The sequence below is a fragment of the Callorhinus ursinus genome, unplaced genomic scaffold, assembly GCF_003265705.2.
Source record: "Callorhinus ursinus isolate GAN/ISIS: 27379988/994484 unplaced genomic scaffold, GSC_fseal_2.0 scaffold71, whole genome shotgun sequence".
Classification (NCBI taxonomy): Eukaryota; Metazoa; Chordata; class Mammalia; order Carnivora; family Otariidae; genus Callorhinus; species Callorhinus ursinus.
The window spans coordinates 5,182,378-5,195,721 of NW_027397133.1; the positions used below are offsets into that span (position 1 = coordinate 5,182,378).

The 13,344-nt window shown below is 51.4% G+C and overlaps 1 long non-coding RNA gene across 1 annotated transcript; it reads right to left on the reverse strand.

Moving 5' to 3' along the window:
* Positions 1-3,787: 3,787 nt before the first annotated feature.
* LOC141371443 (uncharacterized) lies at positions 3,788-13,107 on the reverse strand. Its single transcript, XR_012376397.1, has 3 exons — positions 12,720-13,107; positions 6,109-6,485; positions 3,788-5,980 (listed from the first exon to the last, which is right to left on the reverse strand). It is a non-coding gene; the product is annotated as an uncharacterized lncRNA (long non-coding RNA).
* Positions 13,108-13,344: the final 237 nt, after the last annotated feature.

Genomic DNA, 13,344 nt, shown 5'->3' on the forward strand with positions numbered 1-13,344 from the left:
CCCCAGGCAGGCGTTGATGAGCCTTTTTAAAAAGATTAGATTTGCCTCCCTCAGTATTTTTTATCAATGGAATCACCTGAATGCATTCTTCTGTGCATTTTGAGCACTCATTTCACTCAGCATAATGTTTTTGAAATTCAACCACGTGCCTTCCAAAAGGCAGGTCTTCTAGCCATGTGCCTGCCTGATGGTGTAGGGATACCATGAGAAGGGTACAGCCATGCCTTTGCCCCTGCTCTTCCCTTTGCGTGGAGCACCCTTCCCTGATGCTTTCTGCTCTCACCCACCAATTCCTCCTCCCTAGAGAACTGGTCAGAACACTAACAAATGTGGCCAAGGGACTAGTTAATTCTGGTAGTTCACAGGTGCTGCTTGGGTCAGGGCCGCCCTCTGTGCTCCCAGAGGCTCAGAGGGGGCCTCCAGCTTATCTTCCTATCCCTGCATCTCCGTCCATCCTCCACGTGCCACCAGATGCTGCTTGTTCCTTGGCTCCGACCCTGTTGTTCTGGCTGTAACGGTAGCAATCTTTTGCTGTTCTTCCACCCCATCCTGTGCCACCTCACCAAGCTCTTCTCTGGAAGCTGATGCGGGATACACCTTCTCAATCTAGTTCTTATGCCCCCGCTTCTCACCTCATGACTCTGTGGACCAGGATGCCACTGCCTTGTGGAACCCCATTGGATGGGCTCTGTGTAAATGGCGCCTCCTGGAGGTGTATATTTTGGGGGATCACAGGTAAGTGCTCACTGTGGCTGCCACATGGGAAGACTGGGTTATTGATTAGTGTTGGCTCCAACCAGTCAGGAAGGGACCTTGCCCTGGGTGGGACTGGGATGATTTCTCTCTTGAGAAGGAGAGAGAAGACTGGCCTCTAACCAGGTTAATAAGACAGGAGAGAAGGACCTAGCACGAGATCCTTGGCTTTGTGCTGGCTCCCCAGGCCACCACCTGCCCCAGGTGAGCTACATCCTCTGGCCCACTGTTGATGATTTCTTTTTGGTGGAATCAGTTCTCCAAACATCTGTCTGGAAACTTCTCAGTTTAGAGGGCCTGAGGGGCTGAAGGTTCAGGATGCCCTGCACCTCTGCAGAAGGAGTAAGATTCCTCTGATATCCATGGCCTTTTCTTCTTTGATAACACAGACTTGACACACTGGAGCCCAGCAAAAATTACATTGTCTATGTTCCCCTGGGCTAACTGTGGCAATGTGACTACATTTGACCAGTAGAAGTAAAAGTGTTGTATGGGCTTCCAGGAATTGTCCTTAAAGAAAGTTTTTCTAACCCCTGCTTCCTTTTCACTACTGACTGGAATGTAGATGTGATGGCTGGAACTCCAGCAGCTATGTTGGGTCACAAGGTGTGGACTGAAGATGACAGCAATAATATGAAAGGCTGGGTCCCCATGATTATGAGGTGCCACATTAGCCCTGGGCACGCCACCTCGAGACCCCATTTATGTAAAAGCAAATTAAACTTCCATCTTGTTTTGGGTATTTGATTTTGGGGTGTTCTGTTATTTAGAGCTGAATCTAGTCACGACCGAACACTCTGTCAGGAAGGAGAAATGCAGGGGGCATCTTGTCAAGGCAGGTGTATGCCTTAAGATTCTTTTGAGTCCACAGGACAGGAAGCCACCTTGAGGTAGTTTAAGGAAACTGAGAAACTTGTTATAAGGGGATTCCAAGACAAGACTGGGGCTGTGCCTCAGGGACACCCAGAACCAGAGGCTCAAACTGCCACAAGAATTTTTTCTCTCTCTCTCCCATCTTCCTTTGTGCCCTGGATTCATTCTTTTCTCTTACAGACTGGCTTTCTCCACAGAGGCCAGAGCATGGCTCCTCATAGCCCTCAGGTTCTCTGAGGCTCACAGTTTTGGTCACTTGGAGGGAGATGGATTCCCTAGGGCTCACCTGACTGAATCTCAAGTGAGCAAGGTGCAGTCCTGTGTTTCAGCAGGGCCTGTGGTGTGCTGGAGGGGGCCTGATCCGGGAAGGTCGGAGCTTCCCCGCATCAAGGCCTCTGGAGACACACCCACTCCCCCAGCCTCCACCCCCCCTTCCCTTTTGCCAGTGTCCCTTGTCCTGATTGTCCTAACTGGAATAGTCGCTCCTCCACTAAAATCTGAGGCTCCTGGGCTAATCGAACAATGTGAGGAAAGGTTGGTGTTGGAATAGGCACTGGAATAAAAGCCTGATAAAACTGTTTGTTCCTGAAACCACTGAGCTCTGCAGTGTGTCTGGGTTTGAGTCCCAGACTCTCCGCTTGCTGCTTGGTGGCTGTGGCCTTGAGTGAAGCACCACTCGGGCTTCCTTTTGTCCTTTGAGGGGAGGAAAGCCTGTTGTGAGGGCTGAATGGGACAGGGCACATGGTGCCCTTGCGACAGGGGAGGTGCTTGTCAATTGTTAATTATCAGCGTTGTTTTTATATTTTTTTTTAGACAAAGAGACAGTAAATCTGTGGAGAATTGACAGGACAAAGAAAGCTTAACTTTGGGAGCTTCAATTAGTAAGGAATTCTAAAGAGAATTTGCTGTGGGGTAGTAAATTAATAAAAAGTAACAAGCATTGTTTAAACAGCCTTCTTGGTCCTGAATTCCCTATATCTGGTGATAATAAGGATGTGTCTTTACCTCTTGGTACAGGGAGGGCACCTTTCACATGGGACATTTATTTTCTGCTTTCAGGGGGCAGGGGAGGGGCTGAGTGTCCTTCTTACACAGGCCGATTCTTAAGTAACTTTAAAATCAATATGCCAGGGGCGCCTGGGTGGATCAGTCAATTAAATGTCTGACTCCTGATTTTGGCTCTCATCATGATCTCAGGGTCGTTGGATCGAGTCCCGTGTTGCCTACTTAGGATTCTCTCCCTTCCTCTCCCTCTGCACCCCCCAAAATAAAAATAAAATCAAGGGGCGCCTGGGTGGCTCAGTCAGCTAAGCATCTGACTTTGGCTTAGGTCATGATCTCGGGGTCCTGGGATTGAGCCCAGAGCTGGGCTCCCTGCTGAGCAGGAAGTCTGCTTCTCCCCCTCCTTCTGCCCCTCCCCCACTTGTGCCCATGCTCGCTCGCTCGCTCTCTCTCTCTAAATAAAATCTTAAAAAAAAAATCAATATGCCAAAGTGGCATATTTTAGGGCCACCTGCCCTTGGCTCCTGTAGGGTCATTTGCAGCTCTTCTCACACCCCCATCCAATCTGTCACAGATTCCATCAGCTCTCCCTCCAGAATTTCTCCAGAATCTCCCATTGCTTTCCTTGCTCCCTGCCCCCTGCCCACCCCCCATCCCCGGGCAACTGCTGGTCTGCTTTCTGTCACTCTAGGTTAGTTTGCATTTTCCCATCTTTTATATAATGGAATCACTCCACAGGTACTCTTTGCTTTTGTCTGGCTGCTTTTACTTAGTATAATTACTGTGAGCTTTCTCCACATTGTTCCATCAGCAGCAGCTCCTTCATTGTTCTCACTGTGTGGTAATCCTTTTTATGTTTACAAACAAAGTTTATCCGGTCTCCTGTTTTTTTTTTTTTTTTTTTTTTTTTTTTTTTTTTTTTTACTGGGTGGCTCAGTTGGTTAAGCGCCTGCGTTCGGCTCAGGTCATGATCCTGGAGTCCCGGGATCGAGTCCCGCATCGGGCTCCCTGCTCGGCAGGGAGTCTGCTTCTCCCTCTGACCCTCCCCCCGCTCATGTGCTCGCTCTCTCTCTCTCTCTCTCTCTCACTCTCGCTCTCTCAAATAAATAAATAAAATCTTTAAAAAAAAAGATTTTATTTATTTGAGAGAGAGAGAGTGAGAGCACAAGTGGTGGTGGTGGGGGGGTGCTCAGAGGCAGAGGGAGAAGCAGACTCCCCACTGAGCAAGGAGCCCGACATGGGACTCAGTCCCAGGACCCTAGGATCATGACCTGAGCCAAAGGCAGATGCTTAACAATTGAGCCACCCAGGTGCCCTCCGTTCCCCTGTTGATGGACATCTGGGCTGTCCCAGTTTTGAGAAACTAGGAATACCCTGGTCAGAGTGCTGCCACCTGTGGTCTGGGTCATGGCAGTCACATCTCCCGGTTCCTGCCCTGGCCCCCCCTTCGTCTTTCCCCCACTCATAGCCACAGGGATCCCATTAAAACCTAAGTCACATCTTGTCCCTTCTCTGTGGCGAGCAGGGTAAGACGCAGGTCCTCACCACGCCCACATGCCACCCCCTCCTTCCGGGTTAGCTTTCTGCCCTCACCTCCTCTCTCTCCTCACTCAGTCCCAGCACAGCTTCCTTGCTCTTTGGTCCTCTACACCTGCACCACGGCCGCTGTGTGGGCAGGTGTGAGTCCAGCTTCTCTGGCTGCTCCCCATGTCTGGACGCTCCTCCCGCAGATCTGCACTCAGATCCTTCTCTCACCTCCTTCGGGTCCCTGTGCGAGTGTCTCCTCCCCAGAGAGACCTCCCAACACTTATCTCCCTTCCCTGCTTTTTTTGCACAGCACTGACCGCTGGCTCATGTACCCTATCATTTATTTCCTTGCTGTGTTCTTTGGCTGCCTCCCCCCAGAGGTCACCTCCCTGAGGGCAAGTCCACTGCCACAGCCCCAGGACCCAGCACAGTGCCCGGCACACCGAAGATGCTAAGTAGCTGTGGAGTGCCCAGGTCTGACTGGCTATCCCAGTTCTTCGTGCCCCTCAAAGCCCCATCCAGATCTTCCTTGCCTTCCGCAAAGGCACTCCTTTCTTCCCATGGTGATCCTCCCTCACCCATCACCACTCAACCCCAGTGACCTCTCCTGAAAGCGCTCCTGGGCACCCAGTTGCTGGCGCTCCACACTGTTTTGTTTAATACTCTCATTAAGGCATCTTTTTCATGCTGTCAGAAAGCAAGTGGCAGAGCTGCCTTGCAAGGTAACCTGGGCCAGTAGAAGGTGCACCTGTTCTTTGGTGGCTCAGACTTCCGCGTCCTGGGCTCATCTTCTCAGCTGTGGGTGAGTCACTTTGTGCACAGACACCTGCTTCTTCCTCCAAGGTGTTGTGATGATGACTCATACCCCACTCTGTTGTGAGATGATTCAAGGCACATAAAGTCCCTGGCGCGGAGAAGAAATTTAATAAAAGTCCATTCCCTCTGGGCTGGGGGCCATCCAGCTGTGCCAGGCCTGGTGTTTGGACAATTTATGGTCCTGAAAAGGAGACAAGGCCAGTGCTATCAGGGCCCTAAGGGAGGGGAACTGGTGCTCTGGGACTCCTGGGGGGGGGTGGGTGCCTCCTGCTCGGTACAGAAAGGTGGGTCTTCATTCCTTCCTTCGTGTGTTCATTCACCATCCAACCACGAAGTGTCCGCTGCCTTCCAGCTGGCAGGAGTGGGTGGGGAGCGGCCATGGGAGGAAGGGGCATCCTGGTGGAGGGAGCAGAGGGGGCACAGGGTCAGTGTCAGGGCCACTTTGGGAGGGACAGTATCACGTCCATGAGGAGGTCTGACTTTATCCCTGCCAAAATGCAGAATTCATTGTCCCGTTTTTCTACTTAAAACCCTTCAGTGGCTCATCTTTGCTCCTGAATCAGAATCAGGTCTGCGTGTCCCCATGTGGCTTCTGTGACCCCCCACCATCCTCTCCTTGGGCCATGCCGCCCCTGTACTTGGTACACGCCCGATTGCCCACACTTCTTGCATTTGTTTCACACAGATTCTGTTCTTTCCCCCCCGGGCCTGGTTCTCACACTCCCCTGGCTGTGACTTCCATCTCGAAGCCTTGCTTCAGCCCCAGGCGGGTTGTTGGAGCCTCCACTCTGCTCCCATGTCCTCTGTGGTTTTCACGCCTGTCCCAGCTCTCCTGAGCGTGTTCTGGATGGCGAGTTTCTTACCACTGCCCTCCCTCGGCTGTGAGAGTCTTTAGGGGGGATCTGGATCTTAGCCATCTTTGTACGCCCCAAGGTGCCAAGTGTGTCACTGGGAGGAGGGGGCATTGTGGACCCAAAGAAGTGAGTCTGGCTGCTGGGAGGTTCAGTGCCTTCAACAAGAAACAGAATTACACATAGTTTCCACTCATTTTGTGCCTGTTGGTGCTATTATACCTGCTAATGAAAGGATAGGACCCTCCCCCCGACCATGTCCTCACTACTATGCCCCCCAACACACCTGGCCCTTTGAAGGGGCTGCCCTTCTACCGGCAAGCGCTCTGGATTCCCCTCCTGATGTTGGCTTGGAGACGTCAAACCAGCAGCTCCCAGACACGTGTTGCCTGGGCCCAGACAGTGCTTGAAAAATATCTTCAGTGAGTTGCCAGCATTCACAAATGCAAAGATGGTGTGTAAAAATCCAGATTTCCAAGTTCCATTGAAAAACAGCATCATTGGCCTTGCTGGACCACATCCCAGCGTGGCAGCCAGCGTCTGGTCTTCCTTGGGTGCCCTCCTGGCCTTCCGTCCTGAGGGCTGCCCACTCTGTGCTGCCTCAGCAAGGTCCTTGCCCTCCGGTTTCTAGTTGGGCGCCACCATGGAGGCGTCTCTGAGAGTCTGGAGGGAGAAGAGGGTGTGTCAGCGTTTGTTCCCCTGACTTCGCCTCGGCTGGCTATGCTCCGCCACTGGAGGCCTCCACCCACAGCCTCGGTTCTGGCTCTTTCTGCGTCCTGGCACCCCCGCCCCTGCTTAGCTCTTGTTAGTCCTTTCGAGCCACCACATCCATGACTGGTTTCCTTAGCCCTGCCCATAGCTCCTCAAACCATTGCGTGCTTTTCAGATGTTCTGCAGGTCATCTGTTTCCTGCCACGACACTGACCGCAACACCCCGAGACCCACCCTCTCTGTGCCTGTCAACCCTAACCCATGGTGTTCAGCGACATCTGTGGGGCATCATACAGATGTAGGAATGTGCACCATTGTAAGCGTGAAGCGTGAATTTTTGCAGACTGCACACACCGGTTTAGTCAGGACCCAGATCAAAGTCAGAGCATTTGCCCCATTCCTGTCCCCCATGCGCCCCCTCCCAGTCATTACCCCGCAGAGGGAACCACCATCCTGACTCCCAGGACACAGGTTTGCTCTGCCTGCTCTTGTACTTTACGTATAAACGGAGTCCTCCATCATGCATTCTTGGGTCTGACTCCCTTTGCCCGACATCACATCGGCAAGACTCATTCATATGGTTGCATTGTTGAATTGCGTTGTGGAACCCCGTGAAGCTGCTGTTCAGTTTCCAGCCCACACAAACAGCACTTCGTACGGTTTCCCCCACCAGAGTGCTTGTTCCCATCCTGTGTAGAATGCTGTCATCCAAGCAGACCGAAGTGTGTGTGGCGATCCCCTTGGGCGGGCCTTCGTGTTGTGTTGTCCTATTTGTGCCGTGCTCTCCTTGCCCCGGACTTAAGAGGAGAGTGAACCATGTCTTACAGCTGTGTCTCTCTCAGTAGGGTGGAAATGGACCCCTGGAGCCAGAGGGCCATGCATTTTAAGAAAAAGTAGGAGGGAGTGTGCTTGGATCATGGATTTGCGATCTTAGCTTCTTAATGGCGGGGTGACAGCAGGAAGACACCCACAGGCACTTCCTGCAGGCTACAGGACCGGTCGGGGCCCCGCTGCCCACGTGGGGGCTGCGCACTCCCCCCAGAATGCCTCTGCAGGGTTGGCGCGCCCACCTGGCTGCCCAACACGCCCTGCTGGCTCCCGCCCTGGGGATCACCCTCTTCCATAGGGGACTGCCACAGCCCTGCCCCTCCCAGGTGGTCAGCTGTCGATTACTGCAGGGCACAGAAGCCAACCCCCCGCATTTCTTTCCTGGGCCTCCCATAGCGAAGTGCCACCAGCTGGAGGCTTGAGCAACGGAAATGTATTTCTTCACAGTTCTGGAGTCCAGAAGCCCGAAGTCTAGGCGTCAGCAGGGTTGGTTCCTTCTGAGGGCCGGGAGAGACAGTCTGTTCCAAGGCCACTCTCGGGGCCTCTAGTAGCCTCAGGAGCTCCTTGCTTTGTAGGTGGTGGTCTCGGCGTGTCTTCACTTCACGTTCCCTCTTTGCCTTTCGAGCCCTGGGTCCCAAATTTCCCCTTTTTATAAAGACGGTCATATTGGATCAGGGCCCGCCTTATTGACCTCATCTTAACTTACCATCTACAAAGACCCTATTTCCAAATAAGGTCACATTCACAGGTACTGGGAATTATGACTTCATCTTTTTTGGGACAAAGAATAACCCCTTTGCCTCCGTTTGGGCCAACCCAACCTCAGGGCTCCCCAGGAGGCAGGGGTGGGCTCAGCGGGGACAGAGGCCTCACTGTCTGTCCCCGGGCAGATGAGCTTCACTCTCCACCAGGCCTGCCTGCCTTACCACCTCATAGGCCTGGACCCAGGAGTATGCCCAGGTGGATTCCTGCACACAGCTCCCTGTCTCAGAGTCTGTTTCCAGGGAAACTGGAGATTCTGGGCAAACACAGGGACATGGAAACTCCCAGAATCAGCTTTGCTGGCAGTGAAGGCTGGTGATGTCCTCTGAAGGGCCGTGAACCTTAAAAGTCAAACTTCTGCCAATTTACCAACAAAAGATGGGTTCATTCGGAAATAAAAGAGGATTGTAATCTTGGACAAATGAGCTGTGGCCACACCAACCATTGGGAAGTCCGGGGAGCAAAGGGGAGGCATGATTTTTTTAAAGAGAGAAGGAGTCCGTTGGGAAGGCTTGTTAGGAACCAGAGTCCATTGCAGTAAACTGGAAGTTCAAAGTGTGGGGGCTTCTCACTGGCTGAGCTGTTGCTGGTGGCGAGGTGGGGGCGGGGGAAGGAGAGGAGGAAAGAGTTCCTTCCTCAGGCTGGAGTAGTATCCATGTGCAAGGTCAAGTCCTCGGAAGGTCAAATCGCTCTCCTCCTGTGGGGTCTGTAGTTGACCATAGGTGGTAGAGCGCGAGAGCTCCCCGTGCCCAAACCCCCTGCCTCCATTTTAGTGAGGTTTCCTGTTCTTCATTTTCATAGAACCCCTGTCTTGTGACCACCACCTGAAGACAGGCCTGTGTCAGGCTCTGCTTCTGTAGCAAGGGCAGTAAAGACCTTGTGCTGGATGGCTGGGGTTCAAATTCTCGTCTTGCCACACACTGGCAGTGTAAGCTTGGGAAGTGACTGAACCTCTCTGGGCTTCAGTTCCTTCATGTCTAATGGGGGTAATACTAATACCTTCTTTGTAAGGTTGATGTGAGGACTAAATGAACTCATCCAGTAAAGCTCTTATAACTGTGCCTGGCATACAGTAAGCACTCAATAAATGCTCACTTTCATTATCCCAGTTTAGACTGAGCTGGCCTGCACACTGTGCCTCCACATGCCCAAAGGAGGTAGGCTTCTGGCTCCTTACTTTCTGCTTCCAAGTCTTAGGTGACTCCTAATGAGCAGCCTGTCTTGCCTTCATCCCCTTTGGGAATGCGTTTGCATCAGTCTGAGTGTTGTAAAATTTCAATCACATCGGGTGGACCATGAAAATAAAACTTAGTTTTTGTTTTAGAAAGAAAAGGTGCTGGGGCATCTTGGGTGGCTCAGCCAGTTAAGTGTCTACCTTCAGCTCAGGTCATGATCCCAGGGTCCTGGGATCAAACCCCATACTCGGCTTCCTGCTCTCTACCTCTGCCGCTCCCCCTGCTTGTGCTTAATCTCCCTCTCTCTCTCTCTCTGTCTCTCAAATAAATAAATAAATAAATAAATAAATAAATAAAATCTAAAAAAGAAAAGGTGCTTAGGTAAATGGCCTGGAAAGGCCACAAAGTCTTGCCAAAGTTGATAAACTAGAAGAGAACCACAGGCATACACCATAATCCCATCCTCTGAAAGGCTCTGCAGATTTTGAAAAAAACAAATGTTTGCTGTAAAGGCAAAATTAAATCCAAGCATCCTTCACATTGTTTTTTTTTTTTTTTTTAATTGTAACTTTGCCTCTTGAAATAGTTTAAGACTCAAAAGGAGTTACAAAAACAGGACTGGGAATTCTGCGGACACCCTTCACCCAGCGGGATGTTTTTACTTCCAGCACATCTGACAGCAAGCGTGTGCGATTCTTTTCTCACACCAGCAGCCAGTTGTCTGATTCTCCACCACTAACCGAGTGTCCTGCAATCCAACTCTGGCACTAAGCAGCCGGAGTTTGTGTAAGACCCCACAGATGAAGGGTTCAGTCCCACAAGACTGCCCCCACTTTAGATGCCAGTCCCAAGCACTGAGTCCCCAGGGTACCCACACTTCTGTCCAACTTGGCTACAAAGTTGGGGGGGGGTTTCCACAGTCCCCTTCCCTTTCAGGTTCAGTAATTTGCTAGAATGGCTCACAAAACTCGGGGAAGCACTTAAACATGCATTTTTCTGGTTTATTATAAAGGATACGACTCAGGAATAGCCAAATGGAAGAGATGCAGAGGGCAAGGTATGGGGGGCAGTGCACAGAGCTTCGTGCCCTCTCTGAGTACCCCACCCTTCTGGAACCTCGGTGTGTTCACCAACCCCGAAGCTCTCCGAACGCTTGTGTTTAGGGTTTTTATGTAGGTTGCATTATGTAGGCACGATTGATTGAACCACTGGCCACTGGTGATGAAGTCAACCTCCAGCCCCTCTCTCCTCCCTGGATGTCTGGGGTGGGGCTGAGAGTTCCAACCCTCTGACCATGTCTTGGTCTTTCTGGAGACCAGCATCCTGAAGGCCCCCAGCCACATTATCGGCATACAGGAGACACTGGAGCACTCTGGAGAGTCCCAAAGCTTTTAGGACCTGTGTACCAGGAACCCAGAACAAAGACCAATATTTAGTTTTTATTGTATCACACCCAGCTTTCCCCAGTGATCATATTTTATATAATATACTACCTTGTCAAAATCAGGAAATTTTTTTTTTTTCTTTCTAAATAGACCTGTTAAGTCCATCTGGTCCAGTGTTAAAATCAGGAAATCGATGTTGGGACAATACTACTGATTCAGGACAGATCTTATCACACTGTTTTTTTTTTTAATGTCTTTAAAATACTTAGAAGAACACAAAAATTAAGGAATGAAAAACCCCGTTCACCATGTGGTGAATTTTAGGTAAACTATTTTGGGGGTGTGTGTGGATCTTTGGCTGCTCCATCCGGTGGGTGCCGGCTTTCAGCAAATTCCCCAGCAGCTGTGGGCTGCTTGACTTTAGTCTGAGTGCCAGATGGATGCGGTGTCTGTCACAGTCTAGACCTCTGGGTGCAGCCAGTCTGTGCCACCCTCACTTGCCTCTGAGAAACAAAACCTTGTGCCCACAGATTGAGACGGAGGCCCACCGTGTGTTCTGTATCTCTGCCCACGGGAGAAACACAGAAGTAACTGCCAGAGGAGCCCCCTGCAAACCCCTGTGAGACCCAGCTGGGTAGGAGCTGTGGGTGACCAGGGACTGCCTCAGAGTAATTGGTTTATGGTTTGTTTCTCAGACGCCACTTGTTATTTCTGATAAATGCCTCCTCCCCAAATGAAGACCCAGAGACGTGCCCAGAACAGGCAGCTTTTATACGATATGGACAAAACAAATGTGTGAAGAACTGAGCACACACAGGTCAGCTGGGGCTAGGGGGAGTCAGTGGTGAAGAAACCAGGAAGATAGGGGTGCATTAATAAGCTTTGTTTATGCAGATTTCTCGGCCCTGTTTCTGGTGATGAGACTGCGTTCTCTCCTCCTGGGAGGGAACCTTTCATGTGGGAGTTTTATGACCTGTTTCAGGGAAGAAGGGTGAGTGTGACCTTCCTGTTTCTGCCATTTCTTAAAATTCCTTCAGCTTAGCATATGCCAAGGTGCCATATTTGGGGGGTGACATGTCCTGAACCCCATCAACACAGAGACAGCCTCGATTTCCAGCCCAGGTTCGGAGCCTCCGATAAGGGATTTCTGGACTCAGTCTTGCACGCTTAGCCTAATTCTGTAGCTTCTAAGGAAATGGGGCGCCGAGACCTCTTCACGGCCCAGACCTTATGAACCCCCTTCCTCACGGCCCTGCCTTTCTCTGTGCCCATTCAAAACACCCTATCCTTCCAGTACCACTTCCCTTCTTCTGTCCTCACATCTAGCCTTGTGTCTTTCCTTTGGAGGAGACTCCTGGTGGGGATTTGAGCTCCCTTGCCGCCGCATCAGTAAACCTCACTTGTCAGTTTGCAGGAAGTATTCCCCACATCTTTATCAGATAAGCTTTCTCATGCTGCCTGATTTTGCTATGAGGGCCAAAAGAACGAATCCATAGGAAGCACTTCGGAGAGCTCTTGGCTCGTGAACTGGATGAGCCACGTTCTTTATATTTCAATATTAGGAAGCATCTGGGGCCTTGCTGATCCTGGAGGGGTTCATCTCCCAGGGTTAAGTGATTCCTAGAGATGCCAAAAAGCTTGCCTGTCGCCTTTCCTACGCAAACTAATGAACCTGGATCAGTTTCTTTGTTTTCGGCCACTCTCCCTGCCTGAATCATCCCAGGGCCAGGTACCAGACAACTAGGGACCGACCCTACACCCCAGAGCCTGCTGAAATGATTCCAAACTAGCCAATTTTAAACCCACTGAGCCTGCTTTACCCTACTCTGCCCATTTCCTCCTGTAAAAAGAAAAAAAAAACCCACAATAAATACCCTCTCTCACTCCCCTCCCCTCCCCTCCCCTCCCCTCCCCTCCCCTCCCACTGGAGACCAACCTAGATGATCTTTCATGTGGCCCTTCCTGGGAAGTGTGAGTAACAAACTGTTTCTTTAGCGGCAATCTCCTGATCCTACCTGAATGAAAGTAAAACTTACATTTTAAAACGTCCCACGTGTGCTCACGGCCTCATCTGTCATCACAGCCGCCTTGGCTTGCTCACAGCTGTTCCCGACACCACCACCCACACTGACGGAATCTTGGAGACAAAGCTGCCATTCGTGCAGAAGGTGCCTTCATCTGGGTGCTTGCATAGATGAGCTGGAGAGAGGAGCTGGATTCCTGGGGAAGGAGGAGGCCCGGGATCCCTGGCCTGGCCTTGCCTCTTTCCCCGGGGCCCACAGGCAGAGCTGCCTGAGCCCAGGGTCTCCCAGCAACCCCCACCCCCCGCCTCCACCCAGCTCCACCTGCTTGTGCTCTTGCCCAGATGAGCCTCAGGGCTGGGCATCTTTCCAAATCGAGTGCCAAATGCCGTGTGTGCCTACATTTTCATCTTGGAGAGAGGCCTGAAGATCTTTTTTTTCTGACTCCAGGGAATCTGACCCTCCCCCATAGATGAACAATCTCATTTCAGGTGTGCCTCATCAGTATGGTGTGACAGTCACACTGGTAGTTGCCTTGGGGGTGGGGTGGGACGGTGACTGGGAGGGACAAAAGGTCAGCCCCTGTCGCTGGTAGAGTTCTGGCTCATACTTATGTTGGTGTTTGCAAGCATGTGAGCTG